Genomic DNA, 10,459 nt, shown 5'->3' with positions numbered 1-10,459 from the left:
TCTTTGGATAAATATATTATACTAGGACTGACATGTGATTACATTTTCACGTAATTTGGGTGCATAGATCCTGAGAAATCAGTACCCAGAACAACCATCTCTGGCCGTAATAACGGCCTTGATACGCCTGGGCATAGAGTCAAACAGAGCTTGGATGGCGTGTACAGCTACAGCTGCCAATGCAGCTTCAACACAATACCACAGTTCGTCAAGAGTAGTGACTGGCGTATTGTGACGAGCCAGGTGCTCGGCCACCATTGACCAGGCGTTTTCAGTTGGTGAGAGATCTGGAGAATGTGATGGCCAGGGCAACAGTCGAACATCTTCTGTATCCAGAAAGGCCCGTACAGTACCTGCAACATGCGGTCGTGCATTATCCTGCTGAAATGTAGGGTTTCGCAGGGATCGAATGAAGGGTAGAGCCACGGGTCGTAACACATCTGAAATGTAACCTCCACTGTTCAAAGTGCCAACAATGTGAACAAAAGGTGACCCAGACGTGCAACCAATGGGACCCCATATCATCACGTGGGTGGTACGCCAGTATGGCGATGACGAATACACGCTTCTAATGTGCGTTCACCGTGATGTCGCCAAACACGGATGCGACGATTATGATGCTGTAAACAGAACCTGGGTTCATCCGAAAATATGACGTTTTGCGTTTCGTGCACTCAGGTTCGTCGTTGAGTACACCGTCAAGGGTAACCGCAGCCATGGTCTCCGAGTTGATAGTCCATGCTGCTGCAAACGTCGTCGAACTGTTCGTGCAGATGGGTGCTGTCTTGCAAACGTCCCCATGTGTTGACTCCGGGATCGAGACGTGGCTGCACGATCCGTTACAGCCATGCGGATAAGGTGCCTGTCATCTCGACTGCTAGTGATACTAGGTCGTTGGGATCCAGCACGGCGTTCCGTTTTACCCTCCTGAACCCACCGATTCCATATTCTGCTAACAGTCATTGGATCTCGACGAACGCGAGCAGCAATGTCGCGATACGATAAACCGCAATCGCAATAGGCTACAATCCGACCTTTATCAAAGTCGGAAACGTGATGGTACGCGTTTCTCTTCCTTACACGAGGCATCTCAACAACGTTTCACCAGGCAACGCCGGTCAACTGCTGTTTCTGTATGAGAAATAGGTTGGAAACTTTCCTCATGTCAGCACGTTGCAGGTGTCGCCACCGGCGCCAACCTTGTGTGAATGCTCTGAAACGCTAATCATTTGCATATCACAGCATCTTGCTCCTGTCGGTTAAATTTAGCGTCTGTAGCACGTCATTTTTGTGGTGTAGCAATTTTAATGGCCAGTAGTGTACTTATTGTTGAAAACCAGTTCGGTGGAGGACGATCCCTACGTGTTCCTATCTTGACTGAACTAAATAGGCAGTTGCGATTACAGTGGGCATTGGTTGATCGAGACTCGATCGTGCATCAGCGGAAACTGATACCTGTTCGTGTGAATCCCGCTTCCTGTTACACGAGACCGATGGTGAGGTCCGGATTTGCTGTCATCCAGGCGGACTGCTGCGTGTAACTGGCCCCGTGTCACTGACACAGGTCTGTGGGGTCCGTTTCACGTTGCGGGTGACATTCTCTTGGTTTGTGTGGTACCTCTGGTTGTAATCGAAGACACCATGGCAGCTGCGGACTACGTGAAGGTTACCGAGATTCATCTGCTTTCCGTCAAGCTTGATGTCTTCCTGGACTGCAAAGGTATCTTCCAAGAGGATAACTGTCAGTGTCAAACAGCGGAATGGTGCTAAAGCTGTGCACAGTGGTCGAGGAGCGTGACAATGAACTCACGTTGATGTCCTTGCCAACAAATTTGCCTGCTCTGAAACCAATGGAATACATTTTGGACGCTGTCGGGTGCCAGCATTGTTCAAATGGAGCAAATCAGATGGTTCTTTCTGCATTTGATATGGACTACTGCGGACATTAAGGGGCATCTGGGAGCACCGTTATCTGAGGTACTGCTTTTTTGGAAACTAAAAAAAGGTTTCTTTACCACCTTTCTTGTGTTGCAAAACCGAGCCGCGGAACCCAATCGGATATGCGCAGCAAATAGCTGAAATTTTTGCGACGTAGTCCTGAGATCGAAAAACCTTGAAAACTTCATTGACATCTTTATGTGTTTGCGAGATACAGAGCTTCATATTTACCTTACACCTACGCACGTAAAATAAGCACGTAAAACCCGGCGTCAGGCGAAAATGTAGTGTATCGAGAGACGCAGCACGGAGAAATGTGCTGTAATGTGTCTCCGCTATGATCAAAAGCGTTCTGAAGACCAATTGTAGTAGTATTGAACAAACAAACGAACACCCTCCTAACAGCCCATTAAGGTCCAACTACAGCGACCGGCCGCCTCGTCTTCCTCAGCCCTTAGGCGTCACCAGACGCGGCTACGCAGTGGCATGTGGTCAGCACTCCGCTGTCCCGGCCGATGTCAGTTTTCGTGCCCCGTGCCGCTACTTCTCAGTCAAGTAGCTCCTCAGTCAGCCTCCGAGGCCTGAGTGCACGCCGCCTGCTAACAGCACTCAGAAGACCTGCACGGTGACCCATCCAAGTGTTAGCCAAGCCTGACGTCGGTGATCTGATGGGAGCCAGTGTTACAACTGCTGCATGGCCATTGGCCTAGTAGTATTGAAGCATATGCAAAATATTTGTGCATGTTAATCATGTCTGATGCTGAAAATCTAGATATACGTAATTTCAGTTTCACGTAAGTAAACTATCAAAATCGTGCTGATTTGTAAAGTTGTTTTCATATGAATGGCATGATCTGCTATGACAAGGTAAAGGAAAGCAGCGGAAAAATACTCCTATCGGAAAATAAAAAAAGGCAATACACTCCTTTTAAGAGACTCTAAAAAGTGGGGTACTAGCTGCCTCATTCAGCGTTTCTCAATACCTTTAAAATTATCACAAAAATGTTGACACGGAGGGGTATTTGCTCTTTTTTATACTGAGAGAGGAGGAAATAGTGGCACTGGGAAAGAGAAGGAAATATAATATATACTGGACGATGGTAGCCAGTGGTGTAGAAAGAGGGAAGGAGACAATGGCAGAGTGAGAGAAAGTGCGGGACACAGTGGCAGTGGAGTATAGTTGACAAACACAGAACAGTGTCAGGAGAAGAGTGAAGGAAACAGTGCCAGTGGGAGGGGAATTAAGAGAAGGAGAAAGGGGAAGTGAGTGGCCGCCAATGATAATGAGGTAGTGTCCATGACAATGACAACGAGCAAGGGCGAGATAGTGACAGTGACAAGAGACAGTAGCAGTGTGAAGCAATGAATGGCATTGTAGCAGTAAGAGAGAGCAAGGGGGATACAGGGACCGTGAAGAGACAGTAGTAGTAGGAGAGAACGAAGGAGACTGTAGGCAACAGACGGGAGACAGTGAAAGAGAGATACAAAGAACTAATGACAATACGTTGGGCTGAGTGAGTGAGAATGGGCAAGTAGGAGTGGAGCGAGTTATAGTTAGGAGTTTCTGGGAGTGAGAGGTGAGTTGTATTTTAAAAGTAGCAAAGAAGAGCGCCAAAGTATGTGGGAAAATTTTGAAAGCTCTGAGGAACTTAGAGTGTGGCATTTCTCCACTAGGTATTATATATTTCAAAATTGCACTACTGGCCATTAAAATTGCTTCACCAAGAAGAAATGTAGATGATAAACGGGTATTCATTGGACAAATATATTGTACTAGAACTGAATGTGATTACATTTTCACGCAATTTGGGCATATAGATCCTGAGAAATCAGTACCCAGAACTACCACCACTGGCCGTAATAACGGCCTTGATACGCCTGGGCAATGAGTCAAACAGAACATTGATGGGGTGTACAGGTACAGCTGCCCATGCAGCTTCAACACGATACCACAGTTCATCAAGAGTAGTGACTGGCGTATTGTGACGAGCCAGTTGCTCGGCTACCATTGACCAGACGTTTTCAATTGGTGAGAGATCTAGAGAATGTGCTGGCCAGGGCAGCAGTCGAACATTTTCTGTATCCAGAAAGGCCCGTGCAGGACCTGCAACATGCGGTCGTGCATTATCCTGCTGAAATGTAGGGTTTCACAGGGATCGAGTGAAGGGTAGAGCCACGGATCGTAACACATCTGAAATGTAACGTCGACTGTTCAAAGTGCCGTCAATGCGAACAAGAGGTGACCAAGACGTGTAACCATCACGCCGGGTGATACCCCAGTATGGCGATGACGAATACACGCTTCCAATGTGCGTTCACCGCGACGTCGCCAAACACGGATGCGACCATCATGATGCTGTAAACAGAACCTCGATTCATCCGAAAAAATGACGTTTTGCCTTTCGTGCACCCAGATTCGTCGTTGAGTACACCATCTCAGGCGCTCCTGTCTGTGATGCAGCGTCAAGGGTAACCGCAGCCATGGTCTCCGAGCTGATAGTCCATGCTGCTGCAAACGTCGTCGAACTGTTCGTGCAGATGGTTGTTGTCTTGCAAACGTCCCCCTCTGTTGACTGAGGGATCGAGACGTGGTTGAACGATACGTTACAGGCATGCGGATAAGATGCCTGTCATCTCGACTGCTAGTGATGCGAGGCCGTTGGGATCCAGCACGGCGTTCCGTATTACCCTCCTGAACCCACCGATTCCATATTTTGCTAACAGTCATTGGATCTCGACGAACGCGAGCAGCAATGTCGTGATACGATAAACCGCAATCGCGATAGGCTACAATCCGACCTTTATCAAAGTTGGAAACGTGATGGTACGCATTTCTCCTCCTTACACGAGGCATCACAACAACGTTTCACCAGGCAACGCCGGTCAACTGCTGTTTGTGTATGAGAAATCGGTTGGAAACTTTCCTCATGTCAGCACGTTGTAGGTGTCGTCACCGGTGCCAACCTTGTGTGAATGCTCTGAAAAGCTAATCATTTGTATATCAGAGCATCTTCTTCCTGTCGGTTTAATTTCGCGTCTGTAGCACGTCATCTTCGTCGTGTAGCAATTTTAATGGCCAGTAGTGTATTAAGAGTTATTTCCGATATGGCTTTGCTCATGCAGTTTACTCCAAATCTGAGATATCGATTCATCATTGATCAGTAACAGTCTGTGCCTTCTGAAATCAGTAACAACATTACACTGTTTATGCACTGTAGAGCTTAAGATACTGGTACGCCTGTCTGATATCGTGCAGGGCCCCCGCGAGCCCACAGAAGTGCCGCAACACGATGTGGCATGAACTCGACCAATGTCTGAAGTAGTGCTCAAGGGAACTGACACCACGAATCCTGTGGGGCTGTCCATAAATTCCCACAGAATTACAGAGCCTCCACCAGCCTGAACAGTCCCCTGCTGACATGCAGGGCCCGTGGTTTCATGAGGTTGTCTCCATATCCGCACATATCCATCCGCTCGATACAATTTGACAGCCTCGTCCGACCGGGCAATGTTTCCAGTTATCAAAACTCCAATGTCGGTGTTGATCGGCCCAAGCCTTACGCTTTGTGTCGCGCAGTCATCAAGGGTACATGAGTGGGCCCTCGGCACGGAAGCTCATATCAATGATGTTTCGTTAAATGGATCGCACGCGGCCAGTCACTGATGGTCCGGCACTGAAATCTGCACGAATTTGCGGAAGGTTTGCACTTCTGTCACGTTCGACGATTCTCTTCGGTTGTCGTTGGTCCCATTTGTAGTGTCGCGGAATAGTGAAGAGTTGGAAACGTGGAATATTGTCAAAGTTTCGTTGCCTATGCCTATGCAGAGGCTGTAGGTTAGCCAAGCGGTAAGAGGATTGCGCACGTATGGAATGTGTCGTCACGCAGGGGCAATGGCCTGGCTACACACAACAGAGAGAATTGCCTAGCACGCGGGTTTGTGTTAGACGGAGACTTTCGTAGAGTGCAAGACAGAGGTATAGCGTCAGCTGTACTGCATTTCACAACTTTGCGTAAGTTTGCCGTAACAACACGTAACTCTGTCGCAAGAGCACCTAAGGGGCGAGTACGACAGATGAATGAGCAGTAAAGTGGAATGAATGCGTTCATTACAAACGAGCATGACGTCAGGACGTCGCTGATGCTTCCTTTAAATACGCCAGCTTTGATAGCAACAAGGTACTCGCAGTTAGACTTGCAGTTAGATGTGTACTGGGTCGCTGCGTAGCGCTCAGCTCGGTGATCGACATGTTAATCTTTATTAAGGAGATGTTGCAGTAAGGGCGGCCCATCCAGCAGCAGACGTGAGCGGACAGTGCCAACTCTGGTCCTCTCTGCTGCCGCTGTCAATCATCGACCCAGGATTAGCAGACATCGCGGCAGACTCGCTCGCCGCCAATGCTGACCACATCAGTGAGCCGTCGTCGAGATCGTGCGGGGCCTAGGCCCTGTGCATCCGCCGTCACAACCGGGTGAGCCGACGACGCTGGGGGACTGCAGCCCGTTCCGCCTGTCCACGGCAGACGAGCCACCAGGAGGAGCAGGGAAGAAGACGGGGTGGGATAGAGTACACTCCACACTACGAGAACGCCTCTCGTGCCGTCAGCGCCGGGGCTCCAACCCGGAGCCTCCAACGCACAGCGGCTTGCTGTCCGCAGCCGAGCTGGCCAGCCAGCCGGGCGCCACCAGCCACGCGCGGCCAAAGTACGAAGTAAGGACATTCCTTCGCTACGTCACAGCACGCGGCGCTGCACTAGCAAGACTGTGCGGCCCGGAGCTGGTGTCATCGCTACGAGTCAGCGAGGACTCGGGGAAGGTCGATGATATCACAAAGCTCAGCCAGCCCTGTGTTACGCGGGCCACATTTTACTCGGCAGGAATAAAGGTGTTATGAATTAATAATGTTTCTTTGGCGTTTCTGACGCGTCCACGGTCATTTCCCAGCATCCTGACAACTGGAGAGGTCACCGCTCGGCCTCCAGTCCACCGTAGGCGACCGGGCCTATAGACTCACGCAGGATCTTCTTCCTACAATAGCAATGTAGGAGATTTGATGTTTTACCGGATTCCTGATATTCATGGTAGTTTTGTCAAATGGTCGTACGGAAAAATCCCCACTTCATCACTACCTCGGAGTAGCAGTGTCCCGTCGATCTTGCTCCGAGTATAACACCATGTTCAAACTCACTTAAATCTTGAAACCTGCCATCGTAACGGCAGTAACCGATCTATCAACGGCGCCAGACACTTGTTGTCTTATATAGGCGTTGCTAAGTGCAGAGCCGTATTCTGCCTGTTCACATATCTCTGTATTTGAATACGCGTGCCTGTACCAGTTTCTTTGGCACTTCAGAGTATATCCCTACAGTTAGGCAACATTGAGGTCTTTGGCCCATGGGTAGAAAAACAGACGATCACTATGTGGCTGTAAGAAAAATATGTACTATTCCGCGACAGGCGCCAGGCCCTAAATGAAGACTGTGCTCCGTCTCCAATGACCTCGATGCTGACGGGACGGTAAATCCTAGTTCTACTTTGCTCTTAAATATGATGCCTTGTATGCCTCCTACCATCATAGTTCGGCAGTCAGGAGAAGCTAGAACTACGATAAGAATATGCTAGCAATTATAATCGACAAGACAATCGAACTGTTGTATATAAGGAATGCAGAAAACTCTGTCAGTACAGGCCTCAGAAGGTCCAGTGGTACTTACCGACCGCTCTGTCAGCCTCAGCCGAAGGCATCCCTGGATGCGGATATGAAGGTCCACCACGTGGTCGGCAAACCATTGTCAGCTTTTGAGACCGAAGCCACTACTCCTCAGTCAAGTAGCTCTTCAGTCGGCGTCACGAGGGCTGAGTGCAGTCCGTTTCCCACCAGTGGTCGCCAGACCTGACCGGTCACCCGTCCAAGTCTGCGCAAGCCCGACAGCGCTTAGTTTCTGTAATATAACGGGAACATCAACAAAAGCAAAACGATGATAACGGAATGTAGTCGAATTAAGTCGGGTGATGCTGAGGGAATTAGATTAGGAAATGAGACACTTACAGTAGTAAAACAGTTTTGCTATTTGGGGAGCAAAATAACTGATGATAGTCGAAGTAGGATATAAAATGTAGAATGGCAATGGCAAGGAAAGCGTTTCTGAAGAAGAAAAATTTGTTAACATCGAGTATAGATTTAAATGTCAGGAAGTCGTTTCTGAAAGTATTTGTATGGAAAGTAGCCATGTATGGAAGTGAAACATGGACGATAAATAGTTTAGACAGGAGGAGAATAGAAGCTTTTGAAATGTGGTGCTACAGAAGAATGCTGAAGATTAGATGGGCAGATCACATAACTACTGTGGAGGTATTGAGTAGAATTGGGGAGAAGAGGAGTTTGTGGCACAACTTGACTAGAAGAAGGGATCGGTTGGTAGGACATGTTCTGAGACATCGAGGGATCACCAATTTAGTATTGGAGGGCAGCGTTGAGGGTAAAAATCGTAGAGGGCGACCAAGAGATGAATAAACTAAGCAGATTCAGAAGGATGTAGGTTACAGTAGGTACTGGGAGATGAAGAAGCTCGCACAGGATAGAGTAGCATGGAGAGCTGCATCAAACCAGTCTCAGGACTGAAGACCACAACAACAACAACAACGGGAACCGCTGTTACCACTGCAGCAAGTCCGTTCGCCACATAAGGAATATCAATACTCCTAAGTAAACGAAGAGAAGGAAACTCACAATATCTTAAAATGCCACATAAACTCATTCGTTTCCTGCTCTTCCTTACAGGAACTGGAAAAGTGTATCCAATGCAAAAGCTGTGAGTTGACAGAAGCTCTAAAATCAGATATGATTCTGCAGCCGAAATATGCCCCATGGATTTGTCAGATTTTGAGAGTGATAGGAGATTGCTATCTATGCTGAGGTTTTATAACACTCGTGAACAACTAATCCAACAAGAGCGACGAGTAATTCTGATGGCTTACCGAAAACAGGGAAACAACACGTGCCATAACGCATGTAGTGCGCGTGTAATGTTTGAGTAACTACATGGCGCCTTACTGAGTAAGAAAGACCGAGTCGTAAATTCAGTGGAGGAAGCATGATAATGCAGTAAGTCCTGTTCTGGTTTCGGTTCTCTTCTGTATAATGGTAACGTCTACACGGTAATTCTGTATTTCAAACTTGGCAAGAGGTACGAGACACCGCTTTCAAACTGTCTCTACCATTGCATTCCCGAACATGGCACGAGCAAAATGAACATCTGAACTTTTCCGTGAGAGTTCTGATTGATTTAATTGTGTGTCCTCGGAGTCTTTCGCGACGGCATACATGAATAAAAACGTTCTCGGTTTTCAAGCCTCGTCAGTTCGAATAAATGTTGCGCCCTGTTAAAGACGACATTGCTCGTCGAGTGTCCGGTGTGTATGGTGTACACTGTGAATATGGCAGCATGTAAACCGGACAAACAATTCGCACTGTTGCGGAGCGTTGTACTGAGCACAAGCGCCGTATAAAACAAAGGGAGCCTGACAAGTCGGCCATAGCGGAGCAGTGCCTACAAAACGGACATAAGATACAGTTCGAAAACACAAAAGTGCTGGCTCATGCTTCTACATATTGGGACTCCGTTATAAAGGAAGCGGCCGAGATTCGCCTAAACAACAACAATTTCAACAGAGACCAGAGGTACACACTCAGTAGGGCATGGGGACAGGCGCTGGACATCGAAAGAAAGCAGAGACAGATGCGCGGCGCTGGAGCGGCTGTTTCAAACGTGGCGCCTGCCCCTGGCGCCCCCTGACGTCACCGGTGCTGCCACGGGCGATAGCTCCGCTAGCTGCGCGGGTCGACTTACGCGCGCGCCACATTGAGTCTATCTGATTGGCTGCTGCTGATGTCATCATGCCTATATAAGCGAGAAACCGTAGCAGCCCCGGAAACCTTCTACCCCTCCGCCAGTGTGCCACAACGCTCCGTCCTCTCCCCTCTTCTCTACCTTCCGTAAACGGCGGACATGGCGCCGCCTCCACCTCCCGTCCACCTTCTCCAGTACGCCTATGACACCGCCCTCCTTGCCCTTGCCCCCACCCTGCAACGCTCCCAACACCTTCTCCAATCCCATCTTGACCGGTTCACCTCTTGGTGCAACCAGTGGTTGCTCAGGGTCAATCCTTCCAAGACCCAGGCGATCATTGTAGGCAAAACCACCCCTTCCTTCCGTCTCCTCTATTTCTATATCACCTCTTATGGCCGTCCTATCGCCCTCACCCCCACCCTCAAGTACCTTGGCGTCACCCTCGACCGTCGCCTCTCCTGGACCCCCCATCTCTGGACAATCCAAGCCAAGGCACACTCCCGACTCTGTCTCCTCAAGCTCCTTTCTGGTCGCACATGGGGTCTGGACCCCTCCATCATCCTCCACAGCTATAAATCCCTCATCAGACCTGTCCTATGCTACGCCAACAATGCCTGGATCTCCTCCCCTCCTACCTTTTACAAATCCCTTCAAATCCTAGAACACCATGTG

This window comes from Schistocerca nitens, chromosome 2 (assembly GCF_023898315.1).
Source record: "Schistocerca nitens isolate TAMUIC-IGC-003100 chromosome 2, iqSchNite1.1, whole genome shotgun sequence".
Lineage (NCBI taxonomy): Eukaryota > Metazoa > Arthropoda > Insecta > Orthoptera > Acrididae > Schistocerca > Schistocerca nitens.
This window is presented reverse-complemented; position numbering follows the sequence as displayed.